The following is a 13,707-nucleotide window of genomic DNA, read 5'->3' on the forward strand; positions in this document are numbered from 1 at the left end:
TTGTCTGGGGTGTCCTTCAGAATTTCTTTCTTTTTTTCTTTCTTTTTTTTTTTTTTTTTTTTTTTTGTCTTTTTGAGATGGAGTCTTGCTCTGTCGCCCAGGCTGGAGTGCGGTGACGTGATTTCGGCTCACTGTAAGCTCCACCTCCTAGGTTCACGCTATTCTCCTGCCTCAGCCTCCCGAGTAGCTGGGACTACAGGTGCCCACCACCACGCCTGGCTAATTTTTTTGTATTTTTAGTAGAGATGGGGTTTCACTGTGTTAGCCAGGATGGTCTCGATCTTCTGACCTCGTGATCTACCCGTCTCAGCCTGCCAAAGTGCTGGGATTACAGGCGTGAGCCACCGCGCCCGGCCCCAGAATTTCTTATTGTCTCAAGATAAGTATCTTTTAATGTAAATCACATCATACTCGGAAGTAACTAAGACAATTCCCTTTGTGAATTACAGATGTATGATATTGCATGATACGAACTGTACAGTGTATTTTTTTTATATATATATATGCACATACGTGTGTATTTCTGGGGTTGATGTTTTATGGTGGTAGAAATTTAAGTCATTTTAGAGATGACAGTCAAGTCAACATTCTCCCAATCTTGGTGTTTTTAACTACTCAGACACTGTAAGATTTCAGTTTTTGGAACTCAGATGTATATTTTTCTAGTGTCTGGTTTTTCCCTTCTTTTATTTGAGATGGAGTCTCACTTTGTTGCCCAGGCTGCAGTGCAGTGGCACAGTCTTGGCTCACTGCAACTTCTGCCTCCTGGGTTCAAGCGATTCTCCTGTCTCAGCCTCCCGAGTAGCTGGGATTATAGGCGCCTGCCCCCACACCTGGCTAATTTTTTGTATTTTTGGTAGGTGGGTTTCACCATGTTGGCCAGGCTGGTCTTGAACTCCTGACCTCATGATCCGCCCGCCTCAGCCTTGCAAAGTGCTGGGATTATTACAGGCGTGAGCCACCGCACCTGGCCTTTCCCTTTTAGTTGATTGTACCATATCCCTTTAGATTAGAAAACTAATCTATGTTATAGGGTTTATATGTTTCAAAAAGCCTCTTTGAGATAGACTACACTAAAAATCAGTGTTTCCTTCTTCAACACTTAAGAAATCAACTTGATATTATGTCTCAAAAACCTAAAATTGCTAACCAATCAAAAGATGTGTATTAATATTTAAAACACAAAGAAAGGAGTGTTGTTTTTGTGTAGGTGGTATATATGAGACTAGGTTTTTTTGTTCAATTTCTTTTACATAGACAATACAAATTGGAAAAAAGATTTTATGTCTGTGTTTTAATTTTCTTCTCTAAGTCCAATGTTAAGTCCAAAATTAAAAACTAAACTCTTTAGAAGTCTGAGGGACAAAGGAAAAACGAAAACAACTCTTCCACGGAACGTATTTTCTTACACCACAAAGGCATTTAACATGTGTCATTTATAATGCTGAAACCCAGTGTGCAAAGCCATATGTGAATAATGGTTAGCCAGATTCCTGCCCAGCAGGGTTATACTCTAAACTTGGATTTCTTTTATTACAGACAGCAGCACCTGCAGAAGAAGGAGGTAAAATATGCAGGATATTGGTTCCTGATGTGCTACAACACAGGATATGACTAATCACTAAATTCATTAATGTTGAACATAGGATTTGGTACCTTTACCACTTTGTTAGAGATCTGGAAAAAAAATCTTCTAGACAAATCAAGTTGATCTTGGCCAAGTGCAGTGGCTCATGCCTGTAATCCCAGCACTTTGGGAGGCCAAGGTGGGTGGATCACTTGAGGCCAGGAGTTCAAGACCAGCATGGCCAACATGACGAAACCCCATCTCTATTAAAAATACAAAAAAATTTAGCTGAGTGTGATGGCAGGTGCCTGTAATACCAGCAACTTGGGAGTCTGAGTAGCGAGAATCGCTTGAACCCGGGAGGCAGAGGTTGCATTGAGCTGAGATCGTGCCACTGCATTCCAGCCTGGGCGATAGAGCGAGACTTCATCTCAAAAAAACAAAAACAAATCAAGTAGATCTCTAAGTGCATCATTTGGATTGATAACTATTTTTTACTGCATCTGGAAGGTGGTGGCATTTTAGCAGTTGTTGTGTTGAGGAATATGAAATAAATATATTTTAAATTATGAAGGCACATCTTATCAGGAATATTTTTTCCAAGGACACTTGCAATGCTAATAAACTCCTGAACTTTATTATTGTTATTTTTTATTTTTATTTTTTATTTTCTGAAATGGAGTCTTGCTCTGTCACCCAGGCTTGAGTGCGATGGCGCGATCTTGGCTCACTGCGACCTCCACCTCCTGGGTTCAAGCAATTCTACAACCTCAGCCTCCCAAGTAACTGGGATTATAGGTTCCAGCCACCACGCCTGGCTAAATTTTTGTCTTTTTAGTAGAGATGGGGTTTCACCATGTTCGCCAGGCTGGTCTTGATGGAGTCTTGAACTCCTGACCTAAAGTCATCTGCCCACCTCGGCCTCCGAAAGTGCTGAGATGACAGGTGTGAGCCACCGTGCCTGGCCAACTCCTGAACTTTCTATGGTGGGGTCATTTTTATCTTTTATGTTTTAAGACCCACACAGATGTTTGCAAAAACACCGTTAGCGGAAAGTGGAAAGTTTGGTGATAGGTATTTTGCTTCTAGGAAGGAAAACCATCAGAGCGGCACATCATGGATCAGGATTCTGAAGAGGAATCTCTCCCGGACATTTATGGAGAGTTAAGAGAAGTACCTTTGTGAGCACGTGATTCCTGCCTTCTATTTTTTTTTTTTTTTTTTGAGACGGAGTCTCACTCTGTTGCCCAGGCTGGAGTGCAGTGGTTTGATCTCGGCTAACTGCAACCTCCGTCTCCTGGGTTCAACTGATTCTCTCACCTCAGCCTCCCAAGTAGCTGGGATTACAGGCATGCACCACCACACCCCGCTAATTTTTTTTTTTTTTTTTCATTTTTAGTAGAGACAGGGTTTCGCCTTGTTGGCCAGGCTGGTCTCGAACTCCTGACCTCAGGTGATCCACCCGCCTCGGCTTCCCAGAGTGCTGGGATTACAGGCATGAGTCACCGTGCCTGGTCGAGAGTCCTGCCTTTTAATACCACCTGCTTTGTGGGGTTGTTGTCTGGGTTCAAAGAGAGAATGTGAAAAGGTATTGTAGGAGGCCAGGTGGACTACATGTTAGCTGTACTGTCCCTTTGTTTTTACCAGGAGTGATTAAGTGATTAAGTCTCACTAGAATAGGCTTTTCTAAATTGTTTTATCTGGTCCTCATTAGAACTTCACTACATGTGGGAAATCATGTGGCAAAACTGTCTCCCTTAAAAAAAAGTCACCAAGGAAACCTTCTGCAATTTAAGAAATAAAATCCCAGTGACATTGATTTGGATGCTCCAAACATGTCCATAATGGAAGAGCTTTTCCAGGTTTTGGTTTGGGCCCCCCAGACCAAAGCTTTGACACATAATACAAGCTCTGTAAATCTGTTTTCCTATCTGTAATTTGGGATTGTCATCTTTGTAGGGTGTCATGGAGATTAAGTGATTCACTGTAGACAATGCCCCTTTCATGTAATAGATTCTGTTAGTATTAGATCTTTTTCTTTCTCTTCAAGTTTCAAACATAGATTAGGCAAAATTTTAATGGCTATTTCACAAAATCAGCTTGATTCTTGTTTATGATATCAAGTGTTGTTTTTCCAGGTTGTCTGTTTTAAAGGGCTACTTTTTTTTTTTTCTAAAAGTGCTTTAGAAACTCCGGTGTTAGTATGTATGCATCATTTAGCTAAGAATGAAGATCTAAAGATCACCCAAAAGTCTAAGCTGATTCTTTTGCAGGTCAAGGAGAATTGTGTTTGTCTAGCTGTCTTAGCTGTGTAGGACTTTCTACTTGTTACTTCCTAAATAATTGCAGCCGCAACACTGCTGCTTCAAAGGAAATTACATAAAATTTATTTGCTGTATTTAAAGTACATTAAAAGGCATCACTTACACATTTTTCATTAAAAATACTTTTAAAACTTGGAAAGGATAAAAGTGTAAAATGTAAATACTGTCTGTATTAATAAAATGCAGAGATGTTTTAAAGGCCTTTAGTGTTTATTAACTAGTAATAGTTCTGAGAATACCCTGGAGCTCAAATAGATAATCTGTGTTATAAAATAAATAGGAAAGTTGACATTTTTGTGACTTCTCTAATCCTTATTATATAGGCCTCTATAATTCATGTGCCCATAACACTTCTTAAGATGTGATTTTGGGCATCTTAAGATGGTGATTTCGGGCAGCTAAATCAGCAATAAAGGAACACAGAACATCTTTGGCTTAGGTAGGTAGTTGTAAGGGTTGACAGATTGATGCAACTTTTAATACTTTAGTTCGGCTAAAGGCACCCAGTGCCAATCACCTGAAGACTTCACCCAGGAGTTGACCTATTTATCATACTGAATAGGGAGTGGTGTCTTGAAGGCTCATTCACATTCTGGGCTTGGCAGGCAGTGGGATGAAGTCAGACTTGCAGTTATCAACACCCTAGCTTTGTATTCAAGAGGACTACTTCCTCTCATCCGTCTTTTTCATACCACAGTATTGAAGGGGTTGTTTTCCTCTTTGAAGACCTTAAACATCTCATTAATTAAAGTAATGTTTCTTCCCTCTCCCCATATGTATTTAGGGAAGTCGCTAAGCAGTGATTGAAGTAATAAAGCTTATCTAGTGGCAGCACTCCTATTTTGATTCTGATCCCTTCCTGTATTTATTTGTAAACATTTTTTCATGTGAGTGTGTTTGAAATTCCAAGTTTTAGTTTCCTACAGGATGTGAAAAAGACCTAGCAGCACGGGAGATTGGAATGTATTTATGTGCGTCTGTCTCTTGCCTTCACGCTTCCCCTTTGTTTTTGTGCTTTGCTAATGAAAGTAATGAATGGTGCTTTCAAAAACTTTCCAGAATACTCAAGTGTTTTGTAACAAAATTGCAGAGAAATAATTGGGAGAATTTTCGACAGATCTTAGTGTGTTTTAATAGGGGGGATTTTAGTCCGAGGCAGAAGAGTTTTGGCCCTGCATTGTTTCTTTACCGATGAGAAGTGAAGCTGCTTTCTTTATAGATTCCGGGGAGTGGTATTTTCAGCTCAGTCTCTGCTTTTGGTGTTAGAAAGCTTTTTAGGTCAGGACTCGTGATCGAAAGCTCTTGCATAAGAGGTGCTTTTATCAGGGGCATTATTTATCTGCCTGTTAGTTTGAGAGGTTGTTGGGAAGGTACCGTTTGAACAACAGTGAAACCTGTCACTTTTTTTCATTCCTAGCTTACTGTGAAGGAGTTTCAGGCAGCAAGGAGGAGATCCAGGAGACAGTGGTATCAGAAAGTGGTAGTATTACCATTATTATTTTTTATTTTTTGTTTTTTCGAGACGGAGTCTGGCTCTGTCGTCCAGGCTGGAGTGCAGTGGCATGATCGCGGCTCACTGCAAGCTCCGCCTCCTGGGTTCAAGCAATTCTCCTGCCTCAGCCTCCCGAGTAGCTGGGATTACAGGTGCCCACTACCACGCCTGGCTAATTTTTTGTATTTTTAGTAGAGATGGGGGTTTCACCTTGTTTGCCAGGCTGGTCTTGAACTCCTGACCTCAGGTGATTCACCTGCCTCGACCTCCCAAAGTGCTGGGATTTATAGGCGTGAGCCACTGTGCCTGGCCAGTATTACCATTATTATCAAGAGTAATGGTAAGCACTCACGGCACATGTTATATCAGGCCCTATGTGCCGGGCTCAGTGCTTTATGTGTCTATGTTAATCTCATGGAGTTGTGATACTGGTGTCATCCAGAGTTTACAGATGAGGAAGCTGGGGCTAGAGACGATAAGAAACTTTTTTTTTTTTTTTTTAGGAGGTTGCACAACTGAGGGTCTTGCTCTATCACCCAGACTGGAGTGCAGTGGCATGATCATGGCTCACTGCAGCCTCAACCTCCTGGGCTCAAGCAGTCTTCCTGCCTCAGCCTCCCGAGTAGCTGGGACTACGGGTGTGTACCACCTATGCCTAGTTAATTTATTTTTATGTTTGTAGAGATGGAGTCTCACTGTATTGCCCAGGCTGGTCTTGAACTTCTGGGCTCAAGTGATCTTCCTGCCTCAGCTTCACAAGTAGCTGGGACTACAGGCATGCACCACCACACTTGGCTAACTGGTTTTTTTTTTTTTGTAGAGACGAGGTTTTACTTTTCTGCACAAGCTGATCTTCAACTCCTGGGCTCAAGTGACCCTCCCACTTTGGCTCCCCAAAGTGCTGGGATTGCAAGTGTCAGCCACCGTACCCAGCCGGCTTGGCTGCCTTTGGCAGACTCTAACTTCAGAGCCTGCACAGTGAATCGCTATACCATGACAAACTGATGTGCATTTTAGGATGCTGCAATTCCATAAGAAAGAGTAAGTGATCCCGTGGGAGAAGAACAGGGTTTTTTCCTGACTTGGGTTTGCTTGAATGGCTTATGGGTTCAGGGAAGAAGTGCACCTTTGGGATCAGCTTCAGGCTAGTGAGGGTAAAAAAGGCGCATGGCTAGCTATCAAAGACCGTTGCTTCTCTGGTGTGGCCTATGGGCCAGCAGCACTGGCATCTCTTGGGAACTTGCTGGAAATGTACAATCTCGGGGCCCATTCTAGACACCTCCGTATAGGAATCTGTATTGAGGCTGGGCATGGTTGCTCCCGCTTGTAATCCCAGCACTTTGGGAGGCCGAGGCGGGTGGATCACCTGAGGTCAGGAGTTTGAGACTAGCCTGGCCAACATGGTGAAACCCCATCTCTACTAAAAATACAAAAATTAGCCTGGTGTGGTGGCAGGCGCCTGTAGTCCCAGCTACTCGGGAGGCTAAGGCAGGAGAATCGCTTGATCTCGAGAGGTGGAGGTTGCAGTGAGCCGAGATCACGCCACTGCACTTCAGCCTGAGTGACATCCCCAGTTGGTGCTAGAGCAACTGCTCTTAACCTTGGTAGCAAAGGTTTTAGAATGTTGATACCTAAGCTCCATATAAACCAAGGGGGTGAGGTCTCTGGTTCAGGGTTGGAGATTGGTGTTTCTGTAAAGCTCTTCAGGAAGCTATTCAGGTGGTTGTCTGTGCAGCCAGGGTGGAGGAGTCCTGGCCCAGGCCAACCTCCAGACCTTTTGGAGTTGTTGCATTATGTGATTTGCAACCCTGCTCGCCTTTGGACTGTGCATGGAAATTTCCAAAACACAAGTTGAGAGGATCAGCCAGCATGCCCAAGGGCTGGTCACTTGTGTGACAGTGGATCAGCCTGTATGTGTGGGTTTTTTTTTTTTTTTTTGAGATGGAGTCTCACTCTGTTCCCCAGTCTGGAGTGCAGTGGCGCCATCTCGGCTCACTGCAACCTTCGCCTCTCGGGTTCTAGTGATTCTCCTGCCTCAGCTTCCCGAGCAGCTGGGATTACAGGCACCCACCACAACGTCTGGCTAATTTTTGTATTTTTGGTAGAGATGGGGTTTCACCATGTTGGTCAGGGTGGTCTCGAACTCCTGACCTCAGGTGATCCACCTGCCTCAGCTTCCCAAAGTGCTGGAATTACAGTTGTGAGCCACTGCGCCCGGCATGTTTTCTTTTTCTTCTTCTCCTCCTCCTCCTTTCTTCTCATTTCTTCTTCTCCTTCCCCTTCTTCATGGGACAGGGTTTTGCACTTGCTGTGTTCCCCAGGTTGGAGTACAGTGGTGCCATCAGTGGCTCACTGCAGCCTCAAACTGCTGGGCTTAAGTGTTCTTCTTGCCTCAGCCTCCTGAGTAGCTGGGACTACAGGTACATGCTACCATGCCCAACTCATTAAGCATTTTTTTTTTCTTTTTGTAGAGATGGGTTCTTGCTAAGTTGCCCAGGCTGATCTTGAACTTTTGGTCTCAAGTGATCCTCTTGCCTCAGCCTCCCATAACACTGGGGTTACAGGGGTGAGCTACCATACCCAGTTTGTATATTTTCTTTGTGTCTTTGTGGGTTTTCTTTTTTGAGACCGAGTCTTGTGCTGTTGCCCAGGCTGGATATATTTTCATTTTTGACTTTTGAAGTCATTCCATTCTCCTGCCTGTTAATTTTGTTGAGTTTTATTTGTAGAAACAGAGACAACACATGTGCAAGGTCGTCCTTAGGTTTTAGCTGTTGACTCTAAATGATGTCTAGTCTAATAGTCACTTCTACTAAACAGAAATTGGTTAAGGAAGGGCAGTGAGAGACAGCACGGTGGAGTTGTAATGAGATGGGGGAAGGAAAGGCCAGTTTGAGTAAAATATATGAGTTATCCTTTGTTTGAACCAGTTTGAGTAAAATATATGAGTTATCCTCTGGGTGTTTGTATATATAGAAACCAGTCAACTACGGTATTTGGTTTTGGGTAAAGCAGAGATGAGGGCTTCTGAGTAGCGGACAGAATACTTCTCTTGCAAGAGTTGCTTTTCAAGCTTGTTTGTGGATACACATCCATTTTTGTTGGATGGAGCAGTAGTATTAGAGAAGACTGTTGGCACACTTTCACAAAGTAGGTAAGGGATTCCTTTTCTACGTGTTTAGACTTTACTTTGACCAGGTGCGGTGGCTCACGCCTGTAATCCCAGCATGTTGGGAGACTGAAGTGGGAGGATTGCTTGAGGCCAGGAGTTGAGACCAGCCTGGGCAACACAGTGAGACCCTGTTTCTACAAAGAATAAACATAAATTAGCCAGGTGGGATGGCATGCACCTGTAGTCTCAGCTACTCAGGAGGCTGAGGTGGGAGAATCGCTTGAGCCCAAGAGTTCAAGGATGCAGTCAGTTATGGTTGTGCCCCTGCACTCCAGCCTGGGTGACAGAGCAAGACCTTGTCAACCACTTACTTAGCTCCTTGGAACAGTTCCACTGAACAAGTCCCTTCATGACACCAGATTGTCAGTGGGCCTGGCTGTTGTTGGCAAATATAAGCTCCTGGTTGTGCTGCCTCATGAACCTAACCATGGGTCTGACAATTTGTATGTCCATGTATTGATTTTATTTCATTTCATTTATTTTTTTTTTGAGATGGAATCTCGCCCTGCCATCCAGGCTGGAGTGCAGTGGCACGATCTCAGTTCATGGCAACCTCCATCTCCCGGGTTCAAGTGATTCTCCTGCATCAGCCTCCTGAGTAGCTGGGATTACAGGCATGCACCACCATGCCTGGCTAATTTTTTGTATTTTTAGTGGAGACGGGGTTTTGCCATTTTGGCCAGGCTGGCCTTGAACTCCTAACCTCAGGTGATCCACTCGCCTCGGCCTCCCAAAGTGCTGGGATTACAAGTGTGAACCACTACATCTGGCCAGGAAATAATTTCTTCAAGGGTACTTTCAGGGCTGCAAAGTGCAGTTCTTTGAAATACTATTTTAAAATATTTTCTTCAAATCTACTGCAACTATGGGAACTGACTAGTACTGAATTTTATAGACCTGATAGAAATTGCTCTAAAGACATAATGTGTCTGATAGTAATGTCCATGTAAGAATTTTAAAAATAGTATTCAGCAGTTTCAAATAGCACTTAACCCGAAGTTGATAGTAAAAATGTTTTTTGAACCCTAGTTTATATTTAGGTGTTGCTGCATAACCAACCCAAAACTTAATGGCTTAAATAAACAACGATTTAATTATATCTCATGATTTTGTGGGCCAGGAATTTGGGCAGGGCTCAGCTGGGTTATTCTTCCGTGCCACTTGGGGTTACTTGCATGTATTTACCTGGCAGATGATGACCTGGCCTGGAAAGTCCTAGATGGCTCCATTCATATATCTGGTGTTTGGTGGGGGTAACTAACTAGAATGTTGGGCTCAGCTGGGACTTTTTTTTGTTTTTTGTTTTTTTTTTCAGGTTCATAGTTTATTGTACAAATTGAATGATCACATGATGAGTTGACATTAGCTTTTCCATGGAACTTCGATTAGCATGGGAATTTAACAGATGAGGCACAGTTTAGAACCCATGTATACTGCTTTCACAGCTGGAGTTTTTAAAGATCTTAACTTGAAATAAAAGATCATGAAAGCAATGTCTCTATATGTCAGTTCATCCCACCTGTGTGCGTATAAGAGTTGACTTTTTTATTTTTTATGTATTTATTTTATTTTATTTTTGAGACGGAGTTTCGCTCTTGTTGCCCAGGCTGGAATGCAATGGCACGATCTCAGCTCACTACAACCTCCACCTCCTGGGTTCTAGTGATTCTCCTGCCTCAGCCTCCCGAGTAGCTGGGATTACAGGCATGTGCCACCACGCCTGGCTGATTTTGTATTTTTAGTAGAGATGGGAGTTTCTCCATGTTGGTCAGGCTGGTCTTGAACTCCTTACCTCAGGTGATCTGCCCACCTCGGCCTCCCAAAGTGCTGGGATTACTGGCGTGAGCCACCATGCCCGGTTTTTTTTGAGACAGGGTCTTGCTCTGTTGCCCAGGCTGGAGTACAGTGGTGCAGTCAGCTCACTACAGCCTCAAAATGCTGGGCTCAAGTGATTCTCCCACCTCTCAGCCTCCCGAGTAGCAGGGACTACAGATGCGTGCCACCATGCCTGGCTAATTTTTGAATTTATGTAGAGACAGGGTCATACTATGTTGCCCAGGCTGGTCACAAATTCCTGGGCTTAAGTGAGCCTCTTCCCTTGGCCTCTCAAAAGTGCTGGGATTATAGGCATGAACTACCATGCCCGCTCTGAAATACGTTTTACTACCAGGGAACTGGAATTGGGCATCACCCTCCGGACCTGCCATGATTTTAATCTTGCCAAAGCCACAATCAATCCCACAGCCAGTGTCCTTCAGTGCAAGCAACCCTCAGCTGGGACTTGTTGACTGGAGCACCTGCATGTGATGTCTCCAGCATAGAGGCCTCCGGATGGTTGGACTTCTTGTACTGTGGCTCAGGGCTCCTGGACAGTATCCCAAGAGTCAGGAAGAAGCAGCTGTCACTCTCTCAAGTTTTAGGCCTGGAAGACAGCACAGCTTTATTGTCCCTGTATTCTATTTGCCAAATTAGTCAGTAAGCCTGCCTAGGTTCAGGGCAGGGCACGCAGACTCCACTTGTCAGTGTGAGGAGTGTCCAAGGCCTTGTGGTCATCTTTATTCTGCCATAGATATGTGTGTGTGCATATGCGTGTGTATCACATATAACATCAAACTTTTTTTATTGTTATGTGTCATGTTTCAAAGTCATCTTTTTCTTGATCTGGGCAAGGGCAATAAAATGTATGTCCTGAACTTTTGAAGCTGACAAACTTAAGAAGTCGTTTGTGTTCATATTTCATGAGCCCAAAGATCTAACAGCTTTCCCAGGCTATGTGGTAGAAAGAGATAATGATAATAACATCATAGGTTTATGTGGCATCTTCTAAGAGGTTCAAAGTGGTGGTTCCACTCATTTCTTTATGGGAATATACTGTGAAATCCATAAGCTGTAGTACCCCCAAGTTCATACACCGAGGTGGGAATGCAGTAATTTCATCATTCTACTAATGAACAGCGTTCAGAAGGCAGTTCTTGTAGTGATCTGTTTACTGATAGAACTTCTGTGAATCTGCCTTTCTTAGATAAGATTTTGGAAAATGATAGAAATTAACTTTTGTGTGCCTGGTAATAATATACTGTTTATCAAAGAAATGTCATATTTGAAGAAGAGTCAGTTATTTTTCTGAAGTGAAATTTTTTGGGGGAGAAGTTTTAGGGGTATGACATTGCAGGGATGTCTGTAATAGATTAAAAAGTCTACATCCTCAGCAGAGGCAGAAACATACAGTGGAAAGGGTATAGGTGGTTATGTGACCATCCCTGTACTGAGTATGTGGCCAGGACTGAGGGTGACATTGCAAGTGGAAACCCTTGTCCCCTGTGTGGTATCTGTTCATGAGTCCCCCCACCCCCGACCCCCCACCGATTGTGGGAGCATCTCTTTTTACTTACGGGAGATTGAATGGAGTTTTCAAGTATAATTCAACCATATGTTGAGTTTGCTTACCTTTGCTGTTTAGAGCTTATCCTTTGAGTAAGATGCAAGTCCACTGTAAATGTGGTATTACTTAAATTCATTCCATTTTTCTTAAAATGAGATACTTTGCCTCTAATTGATGGTATCAGGCTTTGGGAATAAACAGTTTTTCAGGCACCATTTGTTACGGATTATCTCCTGGTTCATGAATATTGCAGTCTTATGTGAAGTGATCCACCCTTCACGTTTCCCCAGAGTAAATTTTTTTTTTTTTTGAGACGGAGTTTCACTCTTGTTGCCCAAGCAATGGCGCAATCTTGGCTCACTGCAACCTCCGCCTCCCAGTTTCAAGTGATTCTCCTGCCTCAGCCTCTCAAGTAGCTGGGATTACAGGCATGCACCACCATGCCGGGCTAATTTTGCATTTTTAGTAGAGATGGGGTTTCTCCATGTTGGTCAGGCTGGTCTCAAACTCCTGACCTCAGGTGATCTGGCTGCCTTGGCCTCCTAAAGTGCTGGGATTATAAATAGCTGTGAGCCACTGAGCCTGGCCTTTTTATTTCTTTTTTACTTCTTGTTTCGCTGGCTAGGATCTCATCACAGTGTCAAATATGGTGACAGTAGCGTGTCTCTCTTTGTCTTGTTCATGAGCCTAGAGGAAAGGTTCCAGTTTGACAAATGTAGGCTTCTTCGTAGATACCATTTATCAGATTAAAGAAGTTCCAAGAAGGCCTTTTATTAAAAGGAAAATTTAGTTATGCCATAGTAAATTTAAAACATGGCTTTAATATGATTTCATGAACATGTTGTAGTGAAAAGAAAGGGCATTGCTGTCTTGTAGACCTCAGGTTGAATGTGGATCTTACTATCTGTGATCTGGACTTCTGAACCTGCAGAGTAACCAAGTAAGCCCACATAAGATCATTCGAATTATGAAAGTAAAATGAGAGAATCTCTTCAGTTGTTGGCTGTTTTTTTCCTGACATTAATTTGAATGAGGTCATAAAGTAAAATTTTAAAGTTGAATTTTATGTAGACTTGGTTCATTCAAATACTTGAAGATAACAACATTCCTAGTCTGAGTTGTCTCTTAAGTAAGATTTAGTAGGGGTTAGGTTTCTCAGTTCCATGCCGGCAGTCTGCATTCTAATTATAAATGCCTGTTCTGTCATAATCTTCCAATGAGTGGAATTGAACTGTTCATATACATTTTATTGATTTATGTCTGTATTTAAAGCCGAGTGATTTAATCATTTTGGACAGTGGAGAGACCCGTGGAATCGGGTCTGGCTGAAGTGAAGGTTAGCTATCATTTGTTTAACCCTCATGTGTCTGGTGCTGAGTAAGATGAGTTTTAGCGTTTATGAAGGGATCAGGTGACAGCGATGAAAATTCCAAGCCATTCTTATGCTAAGAGTTATGATGGAGTCATCTTCGGAATGTGCTGATGACAGAAGTGGGGATGCGGTTGCTTGTGGGTTTTGTTTTGTTTGGGGGAGTGTGAGGAGAGACGGGTGGTGGTTGTAGAGAGTGGGGAACGCTTTCAGGCATGACCCTTGTGTTGATTGGGTCAGTTTAGCTGCAGGGGAAGGCGCAGGGATATTCCTGGTGTTGGGAGAGGTATCCACACTGGCAGAGGCTGGGGCAGGGTTCTGTGTGTGCAGTTCTGGACCGTCAAGGGCAGGGTGGGTAGGGGCTGGACTCTGGAAGTCCATTCTTCATGGTGCTGAGGGGC

The 13,707-nt window shown here is 43.2% G+C and overlaps 1 protein-coding gene and 1 long non-coding RNA gene across 2 annotated transcripts in view; both read left to right on the forward strand.

The window, feature by feature from the left end:
- The window catches only part of LOC100439468 (tripartite motif-containing protein 43), a 175,034-nt gene that overhangs the window by 9,316 nt on the left and 152,011 nt on the right, over positions 1 to 13,707 (forward strand). The window lies entirely within an intron of this gene.
- Positions 83 to 9,030, forward strand: LOC134759630 (uncharacterized). The gene is made up of 2 exons (XR_010136157.1): positions 83 to 6,021; positions 6,204 to 9,030. It is a non-coding gene; the product is annotated as an uncharacterized LOC134759630 (long non-coding RNA).

This window comes from Pongo abelii, chromosome 12, assembly GCF_028885655.2.
Source record: "Pongo abelii isolate AG06213 chromosome 12, NHGRI_mPonAbe1-v2.0_pri, whole genome shotgun sequence".
NCBI classification, from domain to species: domain Eukaryota; kingdom Metazoa; phylum Chordata; class Mammalia; order Primates; family Hominidae; genus Pongo; species Pongo abelii.